Genomic DNA, 7056 nt, shown 5'->3' with positions numbered 1-7056 from the left:
ATAAAAATGACCCATGTTTACTCCAGCAGGATCAAGGATGTCAGTGTAGGACCTGATAGCCTGACTCTGACAGAAGAGAAAGCAGGGAATACAGTTGAGTTCACTGATACAGGAGAGGAGTGTCTGAACAGGACCCCAATACAGACTCTTAAGAGCAATGATCAATAAATGGGACCACGTGAAGCTGAAAGCTTCTGTACAGCAGAGCACGTCCTCACTTGAGGAATGAGGCAGCCTCCTCCAGAATGGGAAGAACTTTCTACCAATTGTACATCTGACAGAGGGTTAGTATCTAGAATATACAAAGAACCTGAAAAAAAAACTGAGCATCAAGAAAACAAGTAAGTCCGTTTAAAAATGGGGCATCAACCAGGAACCACAGTTGCTGGGTGGTTGGACACTATGGTGATCTCTTTGTGATGAGGACGCATGGCACAGCACACCACCATTGCAACCTGAGTGCAACAAGGAGAACTTTGCGCGGGTCTGGGGATGTCCACTCTGTGCTCCAGGGGGAGAGCATGGACCCACCTGGTACCTTGCAGTATCAGCAAAATGGACACCATTGGTATGAGCAGAGGTATGGTATGGTGGCTCACAGGAGGGGGGGGGGAAGAGAGAGAGAGAGAGAGAGAGAGAGAGAGAGAGAGAGAGAGAGAGAGAGAGAGAGAGAGAGAGAGAGAGAGAGAAGGGGGGGAGATCCTGTGGACAGAGGTAAATCTGAAGAGACGAAAGGAAGCAGGCTGAGACGGTGAAGGAGCTGACCCCTTGACCAGCAGCAACACACAGGAAAGCTTGCCCTGCACTTTGTGCAACACAGCAGAGATGACCCTATTGATGAGAGCACAGGTGAGCCAACCCTGAGAATGTGACCCTGGGAGAGCTAGCCCCACCCCTCGTCTCCACATGGGCAGCATGGGCTATGGAGAGATACCCTCCATCCACCACCGCCCACCAATCAACGTCTAAGGCAGGTGGGAGAGCTGGCCCTGAGTGAGAGAACTACTCCTGCCCCCCACAACCTACAACCCTCTGGAGAGCAGGCCCTGCACTTCTGCAGGGCAGCACAACAGAGCCAGTCAGTTCCTTAGCTCAGGTGTGGGGGAGCCAGGCCTGGAGTTGTGAGCTAGGGAGAGTTCTTCCCAATTCTCATCTGTCTTGTGGCAAAATGGGTGGGAGAACGAGGCCTCTCCGCCACCACCACCCATCAATGCCTGAGGCGGAAGGGAGGGCTGACCCTGTGGTCATAAGTGTGGGAGAGCCAATCCTCTTAGCGCAGGTGTGGGTGAGCCAGCCCTGAAGTTGTAAGCACGGGAGAGCGGTCCCCATTTTGCCTCTGGTGGACCAACTCTACAGCTGCCCAGGGACAAACCCAACAATAATGACATGCCCACCCCCAGCATCGACCACATCTGGGATCTGCTGGAGCACCTGAAAGAATCTGACCTGCAGACACAAAGCATCAGGATCTCCACAAGACCGGGCAGCAACAGGATATCCAGGAGGAGCCCTAGTGAGGACTCGGCATGGATAGCGTAGTAGAAACCAGGGACCTTCAACCAGATCAAGGACTCTGAAATGAACACCTGCAAGCAAAGACACAGGGACAAAGGGGCTTTATGGCATGACTCATGGTGTCACACTGCAGCTTCTATGATGAGATTTTTAAGTTTCCCTCTTTATCTTTTTTCCTTTTTTTCCTCATAAAGTTTGTTTTATTTGATGGGTGTGCAGGGGCAGAGGGTAGATGTGAAGGGACAGGGAAATAAATGGAATCAAGATACATGCTGGAAAAGACACATAGAATAAACAAATAAATGAATAAATGGGGTATATAACTAAACGGAGTTCTCAAAATATTAAACATAAATGGTTGAGAAATATTTTTATTGTTTTTCTTGAGCTATATATTTTTCTCCACTCCCCTTTCTTCCTCTCCCCTCCCATTCTACCCTCTCCCATTATCCTCACACTCCCAATTGACTCAAGATCTGGTCTTTTTCTACTTCCCATGTAGATTAGATCCATCTATGTCTCTCTTACGGTCCTCATTGTTATCTGGGTTCTCTGGGATTGTGAACTGTAGGATGGTTTTTCTTTGCTTTATGTCTAAAAGCCACTTATGAGTGAGTACATGTGATAACTGTCTTTCTGGGTCTGGGTTACCTCACTCAATATGATGTTTTCTAACTCTACCCATTCGCCTACAAATTTCAAGATGCCATTATTTTTTCTGCTGTGTAGTACTCCATTGTGTAAATGTACCACAATTCCTTACCCATTCTTTGGTTGAGGGGCATCTAGGTTGTTTCCAGGTTCTAGCTATGACAAACAATGCTGCCATTCTGACAGGTGTAAGATGGAATCTCAGAGTGGTTTTGATTTGCATTTCTTTGATGACTAAGGATGTTCAGCATTTCCTTAAGTGTCTTTCAGCCATTTTAGATTCCTCTGTTCTCTATTTAGGTCTGTACCCTATTTTTTTATTGGATTATTGTTCTTTTGATGATCAATTTCTTGAGTTCTTGAGATTAGCCCTCGGCCCATGTAGGGTTGGTGAAGATCTTTTCCCATTCTGTAGGCTGTCATTTTGTCTTGTTGACAATGTCCTTTGTTTTACAGAAGCTACTCAGTTTCAGGAAGCCTCATTTATTTATTGTTTTTCTCAATGTCTGTGGGATTGGGGTTATAGTAAGGAAGTGGTCTCCTGTGCCAATGTGTTCAAGTGTACTTTCCAGTTTCTCTTCTAGGAGGTTCAGTGTGTTTGGTTTTATGTTGAGGTCTTTGATCCATTTGGACTTGAGTTTTGTGCATGGTGATAGATATGGGTCAATTTTCATTCTTCTACATGTTGATATCCAGTTATGCCAGCACCATTTGTTGAATATGCTTTCTTTTTTTCCATTTGATATTTTTTGCTTCTTTGTCAAAAATCAGGTGTTTGAAGGTGTGTGGATTGATATCCAGGTCTTGATTTGGTTCCATTGGTCCACCTATTTGTTTTTATGCAAATACCAGGCTGTTTTCAGTGCTGTAGCTCTGCAATAGCGTTTGAAGTCAGGGATTGTGATGCCTCCAGAAGTTCCTTTATTGTACAGGATTGTATTGGCTATCTTAGGTTTTTGATTTTCCATATGAAGCTCAGTATGGTTCTTTCCAGGCCTGTGAAGAATTTTGCTGGGATTTTGATGGGTATTGCATTGAATCTGTAGATCGCTTTTGGTAAGATTGCCATTTTTACTATGTTAATTCTACCTACCCAAGAGCATGGGAGATCTTTCCACTTTTTGGTGTCTTCTTCCATTTCTTTCTTCAAGGATTTAAAATTCTCGTCATAGAAGTCTTCCACTTGTTTGATCTGAGTTACTCCAAGGTATTTTATGCTATTTGTGGCTATTGTGAAGGGTGATATTCCTCTGATTTCTTTCTCAGCCCATTTATCAGTTGTGTAAAGGAGGGCTACTGATTTTTTGAGTTAATCTTGTACCCTGCTACATTACTGAAGGTGTTTATGAGCTGTAGAAGTTCCTTGGTAGAATTTTTGGGGTTGCTTATATAAACTATCATATCATCAGCAAATAGTGAGAGTTTGACTTCTTTTCCAACCTGTATCCCCTTGATCTCCTTTTGTTGTCTTATTGCTCTAGCTAGGACCTCAAGAACTATATTGAATAGATTTGGAGAGAGTGGACAACCTTGTCTTGTTCCTGATTTCATTGCGATCGCTGGGAGTTTCTCTCCATTTAGCTTGATGTTAGCTGTTGGTTTGCTGTATATTGCCTTGATTATGTTTAGGTATGTTTCTTTTATCCCTTCTTTCTCCAAGACCTTTATTATGAAAGGGTGTTGTATTTTGTTGAAGAGATGATCATGTGTTGTTGTTGTTTTTTTTAATTTGTTTATATGGTGGATTATGTTGACAGACTTTCGTATATTGAACCATCCCTGCATCCCTGGGATGAAACTGACTTGATCATGGTGAATGATTTTTCTGATGTGTTCTTGGATTCAGTTTGCCTGTATTTAGTAGTTTTGCATCAATGTTCATGAGTGAGATTGGTCTGCAATTCTCTTTCTTAGTAATGTCTTTATGTGGTTTGGGTATCAGGGTAATTGTGGCCTCATAAAAAAAGTTTGGCATTGTTCCATTTGTTTCTCCTGTGTGGAACAATTTGAAGAGTATTGGTATTAGTTCTTATTTGAAAGTCTTGTAGAATTCTGAGCTGAAACCATCTGGTCCTGGGCTTTTTTTTTTTATGGTTGGGAGATTTTTGATGACTGTTTCTTTTACTTTAACAGTTATAGGTTTGTTTAATTTTCTTATCTGATCTTGATTTAATTTTGGTAAGTGATATTTATCCAGAAAGTTGTCCGTTTCTTTTAAGTTTTCCAATTTTGTGGAGTACAGGTTTTTGAAATATGACTTGATGATTCTCTGGATTTCCTCCATATCTGTTGTTATATCCCCTTTTTATTTCTAATTTTGTTAATTTGGATAGTCTCTCTCTGTTTTCATGTTAGTTTGGATAAAGGCATGTCTATTTTGTTGATTTTCTTGAAGAACCAACTCTTGGTCTCACTGATTCTTTGTTTTGTTTTCTTTATTTCTATTTTGTTGATTTCAACTCTCAATTTTACTATTTCCTGCCATCTAGTTCTCTTGAGTGAGTTTGCTTCTCTTTGTTCTAAAGTTTTTAGATGTTCTGCTAACACACTAGTGTGGGATTTTTCCAGATTCTTTATGTTGGCAATTAGTGCTATGAGCTTTCCTCTTAACACTGCTTTCAATGTGTCCCATAAATTTGAGTATGTTGTGTGGCCATTTTCATTGAATTTTAGAAAGTCTTTAATTTTTCCCTTTGTTTCTTCCTTGACCCATTGATGATTCAGGTGAGCATTGTTTAATTTCCATGTGTTTGTGGGCTTTCTGAAATTAATGTTGCTATTGAATTTGAATTTTAAGCCATGGTCATCCAATAAGATACACGGGGTTAGTTCATTTTTTTGTATCTGTTGAGGTTTGCTTTGTTACCTAGTATTTGTTCAATTTTTGAGAAGGTTCCATGAGGTGCTGAGAAGAAGGTATATTCTTTTATGTTTGGATGGAATATTCTATAGATGTCTGTTAAGTCCATTTGTTTCATAACATCTGTTAGTTCCCTTATTTCTCTGTCTAGTTTTAGTCTGGAAGACCTGTTGAGTGGTGAGAGTAAGGTGTTGAATTCTCCTTACTATTAGTGTGTGGGGGTTTAATGTGTGATTTAAGCTTTAGTAATGTTCCTTTTACATATGAGATGCCTTTGTATTTGGGACATAGATATTCAGGATTGAGATTTCATCTTGATGGATTTTTCCTATAACTAATTTGAAATGTCATTCTTTGTTTCTTTTGATTGATTTTGGTTTGAAGTCTATTTTGTTAGATATTAGGATAGCTATACCAGCTTGTTTCTTAGGTCCATTTGATTGGAAAGTTTTTTCCAAGCCTTTTACTCTGAGGCCATATCTGTCTTTGAGATTTAGGTATGTTTCTAATGCAGCAGAAGTATGGATTCTGTTTTTGTATCCAATATATTAGCCTGTTTTTTTATAGGTGAGTTGAGTCCATTTATATTAAGGGATATTAATAACCAGTGATTGTTATTTTTAGTTTTCATTGTTAGTGATGTTAATTTGTGTGTTTTTCCCTTTTGGGGGGATTTGTTGCTGTGAAATCATCTATTTTATGTGTGTGGGGTTTTTTTTGATATAACTAACTTCTTGGATTAGAGTTTTCCTTCTAATACTTTGTGTAGGGCTAGGTTTGTGGCTAGGTATTGATTAAATCTGGTTCTGGCATGGAATATTTTGCTTTGTCCATCTATGGTGATTGAAAGTTTTTCTGGGTCTGGGCTGGTATCCATGGTCTCTTAATGTCTGCATGATGCTTGACCATGACCTTCTGGCTCGCATTGTTTCCATTAAGAAGTCAGGTGTAATTCTGATAGGTCTGCCTTTATATGTTACTTGGCCTTTTTCCTTTTCAGCTCTTAATATTCTTTCTTTATTCTGTATGTTTAGTGTTTTGATTATTATGTGGCAAGGGGACTTTTTTTTGGTCCATTTTATTTGATGATCTGTAAGCTTCTTGTACCTTCATACGCATATCTTTCTTTAGGTTGAGAAAGTTTTCTTCTATGATTTTGTTAAATATATTTCCTGTGCTTTTGAGTTGGACTTCTCCTTCTTCTATTTCCATTATTCTTTGGTTTGGTCTTTTCATGATGTCCCATATTTCCTAGAAATTTTGGTTAAGCTTTTGCTTGATTTAATGTTTTCTTTGATTGATAAGTCTATTTCCTCTATCTTATTTTCAGCACTTGAGATTCTCTCTTCAACCTCTTGTATTTTGCTGTTTGTGATTGCATTTGAGGTTCTTGATTATTTCCCCAAAATTCCCTCAGTTTATACTTTCTTTATTGTCTCTATTTGATTTTTAAGTCTTGAACTATTTCTTTCACTTGTTTGATTGCTTTTTTTTTGTTTGTTTTGTTTGTTTTTTAGAGACAGGGTTTCTCTGTAGCTTTGGAGCCTGTTCTAGAACTAGCTCTATGGACCAGGCTGGCCTTGGACTCACAGAGATCTTCCTGCCTCTGTCTCCTGAGTGCTGGGATTAAAGGCGTGAGCCACCACTGCCCATTGATTGCTTTCTCTTGGTTTTCTTTATCTGTTGGTTTCTTGCATTTTTTGTTTGCCTTTTCCTCCATTTCTTTGAAAGAATTTTTCATTTCCTTTTTAAGGACCTCAAACACTCTCCCAAAATTATTTTTAAGTCATTTTCTTCTGCTTCATCTGCAGTAGTGTGTTCAAGTCTTGCTGTTTTGGAGCCACTAGTTTTTTATGGTTTTGTGTTGCTCTTTGTGGTGTTAAGTGTATTTTTATCTTGTCTACCCATATTTTCCTCTGGTTGGTGTAGTGTCTAGTGATCATTCTTCCAGGTACCAGTAGATCCAGGTTTCAGATATTTTCTCCTCGTGGTGGAGTCGGGACCATGGTTCTAGTCACCCCAGAGGTGAC

This window comes from Alexandromys fortis, unplaced genomic scaffold (assembly GCF_014885135.2).
Source record: "Alexandromys fortis isolate MF-2015 unplaced genomic scaffold, M_Fortis_MF-2015_v1.1 scaffold_177, whole genome shotgun sequence".
Classification (NCBI taxonomy): domain Eukaryota; kingdom Metazoa; phylum Chordata; class Mammalia; order Rodentia; family Cricetidae; genus Alexandromys; species Alexandromys fortis.
The sequence above is the reverse complement of the archived record's forward strand: the minus strand, read 5'-3'. Positions refer to the sequence as shown.